General features: G+C 39.1%; 1 pseudogene; it reads left to right on the top strand.

Annotated features, from left to right (window-relative positions):
• Positions 1–1,918: 1,918 nt before the first annotated feature.
• LOC109459401 (cytochrome c oxidase copper chaperone) lies at positions 1,919–2,287 on the top strand (annotated as a pseudogene).
• Positions 2,288–11,244: the final 8,957 nt, after the last annotated feature.

Raw genomic sequence — 11,244 nt, 5'->3', positions numbered from 1 at the left:
AGGGCCAAAGCAGTAAGAATGGCTGAGCTTCCCATCCTCAAGACAACAAGAGAAACAGAACACGAAGAGAAGCAGGAAGTGGAGAGAAACAAGAAATGAAGAAAAACAAGAAGTAGCTCACGCAACAGCATCTTGAATGGCCAGGGCCTTATCTATTACTCTTCCTTGAGTCTTTATTACCCTCTCTTTCCTCCTCTCCTCTTCTGTTTCTCTTCCCCTTTTTTCTTTTTCTCATGCTCTTCTCTGATGGGGTCTTAGGGTTAGTACATCCTCTGCTGATCCCGCTACTGGAATTCAACAACGTTTTCTGCTCTGAAAGGAGGGAGAAACCAGGGTACTGTCTCTTTCCCTCCGTGTCTTGCCATAGGAGGAGGTTTGAATAGAAAGCAAGATTCTAGCAGTAGTATCAGGGAAGAGTAAATAAAGGTGCTGGTTATTCCAAGCTATGATTTTCACTTCCATGAGAAATTAGATAAGTTTAATCATTAAAAATGCCTTATTTCTTGACATTCCTCAAAATATCTTGATTTATAAGAACTCGCCTACGTGTATTTTAGTAAATAAAAATATACACAGTGAAGAAAAAAAAAGAAATACATGAAGAAAGAAAAAGGGAGGAATGAAATAAGCTAGCATTAGGAACACCAACTAACCATAAATAACTACACAACTTGGTCCAAATCCCTGTTCTTTAGAGAATTTACCTAACAGATTATTGTGGTCTTTGGTTCCTAGGACCTCTGACATTAGAGTAGGAATGCCCATGATATATTTATCTTCCCATTCTCAAGTTGGAGAGAAAGTGAGGAAGAGAAAGCTGGGAAAGGAAAAGTTCTTTCATTCCAATGCCATAGGTAGAGGAGGCTCCATTCAGGGAAGCTTTTATATTATCCCACAATCCTATTTGTCTCCATATTTCTAAGAGCTGGAGAAAGAGAGAGAGATAGAGAAATAATTAGATGTGACCATGTAAGTGGAAGACGATGCCCACTGTTAGAAAGCCCTATGTTTGAGATGTTTCCCCAGAAATAAGACAGGCTGCCACACTGCCTTTCACTCCAATGTGTAGGGTGTTAGAGCATTTGGGCTCCAACCTGTACTGTGGTTCTAATGTACCTCATGAGAATCAAACCACGCAGGCAGCCAGAACAGGGTTCCCTGAAGGAAGCATACCAGTCATAAGAAAGGAATTCAGAGACAGGAGAGCAGTGAGGACTAGTGTCTTAACGTGGAAGGTGTCAGGGAAGAGGTGGTGTCTGAAGTAGCCTTCAGCATCTTTAGGGAAGGGTCATTTCCCTGAACCTCAATTTCCTCATCCTTAAAATGAGGATACTGAATGGCCCTCAATTTCCTTATTAGCCTGACTCATTGAGAAGAGAAGGGTTTTCCCATAAGTGATGCCCAGCCCACCCACAGGCGGCAGCTGCTGTCCTTAGGAGAGGGTACCCTCCCCAAGTCCTGCCGTCACACTTAGTGTGGGCCACTCAGGGGGCTGCATGTGCTTATAGTCTGTCATGAATGGCTCCACTTAAGCACATCTAGGCAAGAATTAGTTATGTCAAGGTAGTTATAATTTCCATGTCCAACCTGGACATAAACACTATCTCCTTGTTACTGTCTTTAATATTGAAATAGGTTACAACTCACTATCTATTGAAAAGCCACAGAATGTAGAAAATAAAGACGCAGGCTCTGGTGCTTCACCACCTGGTTTCAGAGCCCCGTTATTAGGTGGTGACTCCTCGTATGTTACTTTCCCAACTATAAAATGTGGTTTGTCATAACATCCAACTCCCAGTTAATGTAAGTGAAACAGTACAATGCCAGGTATCTAAACATTCAAATGTTACTTTTAGTTACCTTTTAATGACAGTTATACAGTTGGAAAATGGTTATAAAAAATCTTACCTTCTGGTAGGGGCAAATTAGCTTTTGCGGTGGCTGGGAGAGTTGAGGGTATCTGTGCTAATTGCTGCTTTGGGCTTGAAAGATGCCGGGTGTGGTGGCCGCAAGCCCTCTGCCATCTCAGACGCAAGAGAAGAAGCCACGGAAGCCCTGCTGCGCCTGCCCAGAGACCAAGAAGGCGCGCGATGCATGCATCCTTGAGAAAGGAGAAGAGCACTGCGGACACCTAATTGAGGCCCACAAGGAGTGCATGAGAGCCCTGGGATTTAAGATATGAAATGGTGATCTGCTCTGTGAATAAATAATTCTTGAAGAATGAAGATGACTTAATAAATTGAAGAGTTCTTTGATGAACGTTGATAAATGGAAAAAGTATTTGTAATTTATTTTAAAAAAATAAGAAAAAAAAATATCCCTTGTGAAAAATCTTCAGTGAACTCTAGGTATTTGTTGTAAGGAGAAAACAGATACTGATCTCATCCAGTGACATCTCCAAAATCAGGCGCATAGAAGTGAGAATATAACCCTTTACCAATTTGGAATGAATGTGGTCGCCATGTCCTCTCATTCAAGGTTTTATTTTTCATTTAACTTAAAGTCAAGAACTGGACAAGCCTTCAGTCTTAACATTTTAAATCTTTATTGTTGTTCTTTACTACTACTCTCTTTTGGGGAAGCAATTACTTTAGATTTTGAACCACATTAGAGTGCCTTGGCTTGGAAGATCTTAGCTGTTTGACACAATCTAAACTGGCTAGTTATATTGTAGGCTAGACTAAGATCTTAAGTTTAATGCCCAGGGGCCAGAGAGAGTTGTCTCTTATTAGTTAGAAATTGGCGCAAGCCAGAGGCTGAATTGGTACAAATAAGTCACTAATGAAATAGCCCTATGCTACGCGGTGGTGATACCTGCAGTAGAACACAGTGTGGTTTGCTTACTATAGCAACCCTGTGGTCCTGTTAGTTGCTTAAGGGCTAATGAAACAATTGGTCATATTCTATCTTTTAAGTAAATTGAGTCAAATCTCAAAAGATTCTGAGGAACATAAGAATACATAGTGTTCAATGTCATTGTGTGATGAGAAAATTGCCCCTTATATAAGATAAAGCAGCGGAATTAAATTATTCCTTAGGATTCCTTCCTAGTTAATTAAGAGCATGGCTTTGAAGTGTGATAGCCTTAGTTTCAACAGGTGGCTACGTGAGCTCAAGCAAGTCATCACCTCTTTGAATCTGTTTTCCCATCTGAAAGAAAAAAAGAAAGAAGCAGGAATAGTAGTAATACCTAATTTACAAGATTGCAAGTATTAATTAAAATAGTGTATATAAAACATTTGGCACAGTATCTAGCATTTAGTGTTATTAACATCCTCTGATTCTATATTCATATTTTCACTTGAATATTTGGATATAATTATTTTAATACACATTTTATAGTTTGGGGAGCATTCTTCTAGGTGAAGAATAGAATCTTGGGGCCAGCCCAGTGTCTCAGGCGGTTAGAGCTCCATGCTCCTAACACGGAAGGCTGCCGGTTCAATTGGGCTCTCAACTACAAGGTTGCCAGTTCAATTCCTCGAGTCCCACAAGGGATGATGGGCAGCTCCCCCTGCAACTAAGATTCAACATGGCACCTTGAGCTGAGTGGCCGCTGAGCTCCCGAATGGCTCAGTTGGAGCGCATCCTCTCAACCACAAGGTTGCCAGTTGGATTCCTTGACTTCCGCAAGGGTTGGTGGGCTGTGCCCTGCAACTAGCAACAGCAACTGGACCTCGAGCTGAGCTGCGCCCTCCACAACTAAGACTGAAAGGACAACGTGAAGCTGAACGGCACCCTCCACCACTAAGATTGAAAGGACAACAACTTGACTTGGAAAAAAGTCCTGGAAGTACACACTGTTCCCCGATAAAGTCCTGTTCCCCTTCCCCAATAAAATCTTAAAAAAAAAAAAAAGAATAGAATCTTGAACTGCTAAGACAGCTATGAACCAACTTTTCATCTAATACAGATCCCTGGTAGATAGTTATCCAAACTCTGCTTGAATATATCCTGGGACTACAAAAAGGAAAAAAAATTTTCATTACCTTATCACCCAATGTTAATTTTTGATGTATGCTATTCCAGATTTTTCATATGCATTTATACATTTTTAAAACAAAAAGATCATTTTTCTATGCTACATATTTTTAATGAGTTCATAATATAAATTGCCTTTTTTCCTTGATATGTTTTACCATCAATGAGTATAGTTCTACAATGTGATTTGTGTTGGCTATGAATAAATCTACTCTGTGGCTTACCATAAAAAAAAAAATAAAAAAATCTTACCTTCTATTTCCTACTGGGGGGATGCTGTAAAACTTGAAGTCATGACTGTTACAACACACAAAAGCCTATCCTCTTATACATTGAACACCACCTACAAGTCTCTGCTGAAGATTGTTATGTTGGGGACATTGCCCCCAGCAAAAGTTTTTTTTTTACCATTGCATTAAATAAACTTGTTTAGATTAGAATGATAGATAAACCAGTATTGTGCAACTCTACTCTATAATAAGTGACAAAAGAGCAGGTGTCAGGATCTGACAAGCAATGATCAATATTGAAACTTCCAGTTTTACTGAAGGTAATAGGTTTTGATGACCCTGGCCTTGTTAGTGGGATTTCTGGCTATGGCCAGTGAAGAGGTCAATAAATCCTCTCCCCAAAGAGTAACTATAAAGCTGGGCAAATTAGGTAAAAACAATTAGTTCAGTGCCCTGGAAACTGACCAAAGGCATACCAAAATCTAAGAAATATTTATGTATGAAAAAACTACTAAGAAGAGCAGGATTCTGGCATTCTCACCTGGATCTGCTTCTATCCCCTGTCCCCAGGTCAATGGAAGAGAATGTTCTACCAGGACAGGCCAGCTTCCCAGCTGTGATCAAGGGCCTTGCTTGATTTGGAGCAGTGGATGACACCTACATGCATTTGCATAGTCTAGAAATGACAGTATTGGCAGTGGGTGAGTGGTGACTCCATTAGCCTGAGGTTGCATTTGTGTTCGGGGCAAGCATATTACTGGCTGAGTGTACGTGCATGCACAGCAGAAACTGGAAACAGCCCAAGCTATCCACACACTCCTGGCAAACAAGACACAGAGGAAATGCAAAAAGGCCAGGTGGAAAGGAAAAACTTGGGGGAGACTTAAAAATGGCCTGAACTTTGAACATGCATTTACAGACCTATCAATAGAGGACAAACCTTATTGGCTCCAGATGCTTTAGCAAAATCTCTGTTAGATCTAACACTCAAATCAAAAGGCAGAGATATTGTCATATTGGATTAAAACCCAACATCCATCTTTTTGCTGTCTATAGAGATAAAAGACTAAAATGTTCAAAGACACAAAGAGATGGAAAAAGATATTCAAAACAGTATCCATAAGAGAGCTCAAGCGACTATACCAATATCAGACAAACTAGACTGGAATGCAAGATGTATTATTAGAGATATAAAGGAATATTTCATAATGATAAAGGGTCAATAAATCAGGAATTAAAACCATTATACATGTATACAAACCAAAAAACAGAGCTTCAAAATACATAAAGCAAAAACTGACAGAATTGAAGTTGAAATAAATAATTCCACAATAATAGTTGAATATTTCAATACCCTCTGCAATAACTGATAGAATAACTAGATATAAAATCAACAAGAACGTAGAAGAGTTGAACAACACTATCAACCAATTTGCTCTGACAAGACAGAACACTCTGATAGCACACACACATTTTTTTTCAAGTGCCCATGGAAGATTTCCTAGGAAAGACCATATGTTAGGCCATAAAATAAGTCCCAATGTATTTAAGCAGATTAATTATATAAAGTATGTTCTCTGACTACAATGGGATTAAATTAGAAATCAACAAAAGAAAGAAATCTGGGAAATCCCATAATCTTACAATCTTTAGGAATTAAACAACACACTTCTAAACAAACCATAGGTTAAAGAAGAAATCACAAGGGGAATTAGAAAATATACTGAGACTATGGAGGACAGAGGAACCTGTTGAACTGCATCAGGAGAATGCAATCAGCAACAACCAGAAAGTACGAAACTACAGGTCAAATGCTCTGGATTCCTCAAAATACCAAGAGAAAAATGTGGAGGGGAAAACTAGATTTAAAAGGCATGTCAGAGATCTGGTCAAGATGGCAGAGTAGTTAAGTGCTATGCATAACTCCTCTCATGACCACATCAAAATTACAACTAAATTACAGAACAATCATCATGGAGAATCACCTGAAGTCTAGCTATACTGAAGCCCTACAACTACAGACATACAGAAGAAGCCACCTGGAGACCGGTAGGAGGGGTGGAGAAACATCATAGGCTGGTCCCACACCTGCATGTGACCACTGAAAATCAGGAGAGATATCTCAGCTGCAGAGGTTCCCCCCTGGAAGAGTGAGGGGTTCCAGCCCCACACCAGCCTCCCCAGCCCAGGGTCTCAGTGCTAGGGAGAGAAGTCCTTATGACTTCTGGTTGTGAAAACCAGGGGAGATTGTGGCTGAATGAGCCAGAGAGTGGATGGAGTCCCAGGTGCTCCTCTTAAAAGGCCCAGGCATGGACTTACTTGCCGATGGACTCACTCGCTCTGAGCTCCAGCATTAGGACAGCAGCTTAATAGGTGCCAGGGATATACAGGGAGGAACTGAATTGTCTGGCTTCAGGGAGAGGCTGGAGGGGCAGCTTTCTCCCAGACGGAGGAGCTGGCAGAAGCCATTATTTCTTTGTTGAGCCCTCACATCTCCCGACATACAGACACCGATGGCCGCCATGTTTGATTCTCCATCAATCGCCCTGCCCTGGTGATTCCTTGAGACCCTTCACTAACCCAGCTTGTGGGCACACCCAAGCCCTTTCCAGTGGCTTTTCCATATAAACGGCCTGCCTTGGCTTATGCTGCAGACTTTCCTAAAATCTCTCAAAGGTTCACAAAACCTGAACAAGCTGTTTCTGGCCTCAGCATATCCCATACCTCCGGCAGAGAAGCCCTAAGCCCAGCACTAGTGGTAGCCAGCCTTGGTTCATGGTTTGGCTTCTTAAGGCACCTCCAATCCCATAGGTGGTGGCCATCTCTGGATTGACTTGTGGCTCATGCCAGGTGGCCCTGGGCAGGACACAGGCTGCAGCTGAAACTGACCTGTGGTGAGGCCCCTCCTAGGAGGCCCTGGTGCTGGCACGCCCAGAAGTTAGCTTCGGATCGAGCCAGAATATCACCTCGTTGCCTCCGTGGATGACACACACAAAGGGAAGACTGGGCAGGCACCAGAGCACTGCTGAAACGAATCCTATTCTCTAGGGTCAGCACTTGCACAACAGTTCCTCTACTATAGTCACGCTCAGTTCTCACAACCAATCAGCCTGAGGAACAATCCCTCCCACTGACATGCAAATAGCAACCAAGGCTCAACTACAAGAGGAGGCACACACAACCCACACAAGGGACACACCTGGAGTACCTGGCTCAGGTGACCAGGAAGACTGTCACTGAGTCTCACAGCACATCTACTACATGAGGCTAGTCCACTAACACCAGGAGACATAGCAACCCTACCTAATATATAGAAACAAACATAGGAAGCCAGCAAAAATGAGGAGACAAAAAACAAATAGAACAAATCTCCAGAAAAAGAACTAAACAAAATGGAGACAAGCAATCTACCAGATGCAGAGTTCAAAACACTGGTTATAAGAATTTTCAATGAACTCAGAGAACTTTAACAAAGAGATAGGAAACATAAAAATGGATAGAAAACATAAAAAATAACCAGTCAGAAATACAGAATACAAAAACTGAAATGAAGAATACATTAGAGGGAATCAACAGTAGATTAAATAAGCAGAAGATCAAATCAGCAATTTAGAAGATAAGGTAGCAGAAAGAACACAGTCAGAACAGCAAAAAGAAAAAAAGAATCCCAATCCAAAAATGAGGATAGTTTAAGAGGCCTCTGGGAAAATATCAAGTGTACCAATATTCACATCATAGGGGTACCAGAAGGAGAAGAGAGAGAGAACAAGGGATTGAGAACTATTTGAAGAAATAATGACTGAAAACTTCCCCAACCTGGTGAAGGAAATAAATATACAAGCCTAGGAAGCACAGAGTCCCAAACAAGATGAACCCAAAGAGGCCCACACCAAGACATGTCATAATTAAAATGTAAAGGTTAAAGACAAAGAGAGAATGTTAAAAGCAGCAAGAGAAAAGCAGGGAGCTCCCATAAGACTGTCAGCTGATTATTCAAAAGAAACTTTGCAGGCCAAAAGGGATTGGCACAAAATATTCAAATGATAAAAGGACTTACAACCAAGGGTACTCTACCCCGCAAAGTAATCATTCAAAATTGAAAAAGAGATGAAGAGCTTCCCAGACAAGAAAAGTTAAATAAGAAAAACAAAAAGATAAAAAAACATGAATAATAAAATGGCAATGGCTACATATCTATCAACAATTATTTTCCATGTGAATGGATTAAATGCTCCAATCAAAAGATAGTGTGGCTGAATGGAAAGAAAGTAAGACCCTTACATATGCTGCCTACAAGAGAATCACTTCAGATTGAAAGACAACTGTAATTGAAAATTTTTTTAAAAGGTGGAGGGAATGGTAAAGGGGAATTAAAAAAAGAAAATACATTGAGCTGAGTGTAAATGAAAATATAACATAAAAATGTGAAGGACACAGATAAAGCAGTGCTTACATGGCCATTTATAGCATTGAATGACTATTTACTTACATTATTCAATTTAAAACTTACTACAAAACCACACTAATCAAGACAGTGTGGTATTAGCACAGAGAAAGGCATATAGATTAATGGTACAGAACTAAGTGTCCAGAAATCAACTTTCACATTTACTGCCAGTTGACTTTCAACAAAAGTTCCAGATAATTCAATTCAATGATGAAAGGGTAATACTTTCGAAAAATGTTATTGGGACATTTGGATATCCATGTGTCAAAAAACAAAACAAATGAAAAAATTTAGATCCTCATCTCATGGCATAAACAACAACAAAATTAGCTCACAATGAATCATAGATATAAATGTAAAAGTTAAAATTATTAAACTTAAAAAAGAAAACATAAGGGAAAATCTTTGTGAACTTAGAGTGAAACTAAAAGCAAAATCTATAAAAGAAAAAAATGATAAATCAGACTTCAAAATTTAAGCATTTGTGTTTTAAAAGATACCATTAAGAAAATGAACAGACAATCCCTAGACTGGGACAAAATATTTGCAAATCCCATATTTCAAAAAAGACTTAGACCTAAATTATACAAATAACTTTCTGAACATGCTGATAAGAAAAGAAACAATCCAATGTAAAAATGGTCAAAAAATCTGAATAGACATTTCACTCAAAAAACGATACAAATGGCTAATAAGCTCATAAAAAGATGTTCAATATCATTCGTCATTAGGGAAATACAATTTAAAATCACAATGAGGGACCACGACATACTCACTAGATGACTACAATCAAAAAGACAACAGCAATATGATGAGAACATGGAGAAATGTAGCCCTCACATTGCCAGTGGGAATTTTAAATGGTGTAGCCACTTTGGAAAACAGTCTGGCATTTCTTACAAAGTTATACTTACTGTTTCACCAGCAATTTCACTCCTAGGAATAGACCTGGGAGAGATGGAAACACATGTCCACACGAAGACATGTATACAGATGCTCAGAACAGTATTATTCATAACAGCCCCCAACAAGAAACAATCCAAATGTCCATTAATTGGTGAATGGATAAACAAAACGAGTCCTGTGTACACAATGGATTACTACTATTCAGCAATAAAAAGGAAAAAACAACAGATACATCCTATGACATAGATGAACTTCAAAAACACTATGCTAAAATAGAGTGAAAGAAGCCAGACACAAAAACTAATTACTGTATGATTTTATTTGTCTTAAATTTCAGAAAAGGCAAATTTATATAGACAGAAAGCAGATTAGTGGCTGCCTAATTAACTGCAAAGGGGCATGAGGGAACTTCTTGGTCTAATGGAAATGTTCAAAAACCAGACTGTGGTGATTGTCACACACCGCCATAAATCTGTTAAAAAATCGTTGAATGGAATACTTATAATGAGGGAATTTAAAGGTATATAGACTGTGCCTCAAAACAGCTGTTGAAAATCTTGAAAACATGAAATATAGAGACGTAAAGTGCAACTGCAGTCTGGTTGGCCCTACTCTGCTTAGAATCATGTCTGCTAATGAAGTTAAGTTAGAATTTGGAATTATTGTGTGAATTTAATTGCCAGCTCTCCAAGAAGACTGGTTTTATGTACCAAATGATATTTTAAGAAATAAACAACATTCAGTACATTTTACTGTCTATTTACTGCGATTTACAGTTTGCTATGCTTTCTTTCTGCAAGCTGCTGCTCTTCTCAGGAGGTATTACTACCCAATATAAGTAGCAATTAATTAAGAGCTCAGCTCCGGTGAAGCAAGCGGAAGGGCAAAGAAAGTCAAACAGATGTCCCTAAAATGAGTTTGGTTCTTCTAGCACGTTCCCTAATTACCACTGATACACACACCTGCCATGGATTGGAGGAGACTAACTTCCTGTCAGGAATAGCAGTAAAATAATCAGTCAGAAAAAGGAAAAGAAAGAAAAAACACCTTTACTTATGCACGGCAGTTGAAATGTGTAAACAGAAAAATCAACTCATGTGTCGAATCGACTTTGATCATGACCAAATGGGGAGGTTATTGGGTCAACAAGGATGAATTTGCCCTATTCCATATCAAGACTAACTTGAGAACGGCAGTAAGCCGTTGTGATCAATGAGTAGACCAATGAAACCAGAGAGCCAGAAATAGAGTTACATAATATTCTAAAATATTACAATTGAAAACAATACATTATATTACACTGAAATTAAACATACCAAAAACGAAGTTAGAAAACTATTGAAAGCAGATTTCAGCAAACTTTCTCTGAAAATGGCCAGAAAGTAAATATTTTACTTTTCAGGCCATATACATCTCTGTCCCTTATTCTTCTCCTCCTTCCCCTCCTCCTTCTTATTCTTCTACAAACTTTTAAAAATGTAAAAACTATTCTTAGATCAAGGGCCTACAAAAACAGGCCATGGGCAAGGGCCATAGTTTGCAATTCCTGATCTATAGTATTGGAGGAGATCACTTCCATCAATATAAACAACAAAGAATTGTAATTATAATATGAAATGATCTACAAACATCAATAAGAATACAGATAGTTCAAAGATGAGAAATGATATGAACAGGAAA

The sequence above is a fragment of the Rhinolophus sinicus genome, linkage group LG05 (genome assembly GCF_036562045.2).
Source record: "Rhinolophus sinicus isolate RSC01 linkage group LG05, ASM3656204v1, whole genome shotgun sequence".
Lineage (NCBI taxonomy): Eukaryota > Metazoa > Chordata > Mammalia > Chiroptera > Rhinolophidae > Rhinolophus > Rhinolophus sinicus.
The sequence above is the reverse complement of the archived record's forward strand: the minus strand, read 5'-3'. Positions and strand labels throughout refer to the sequence as shown.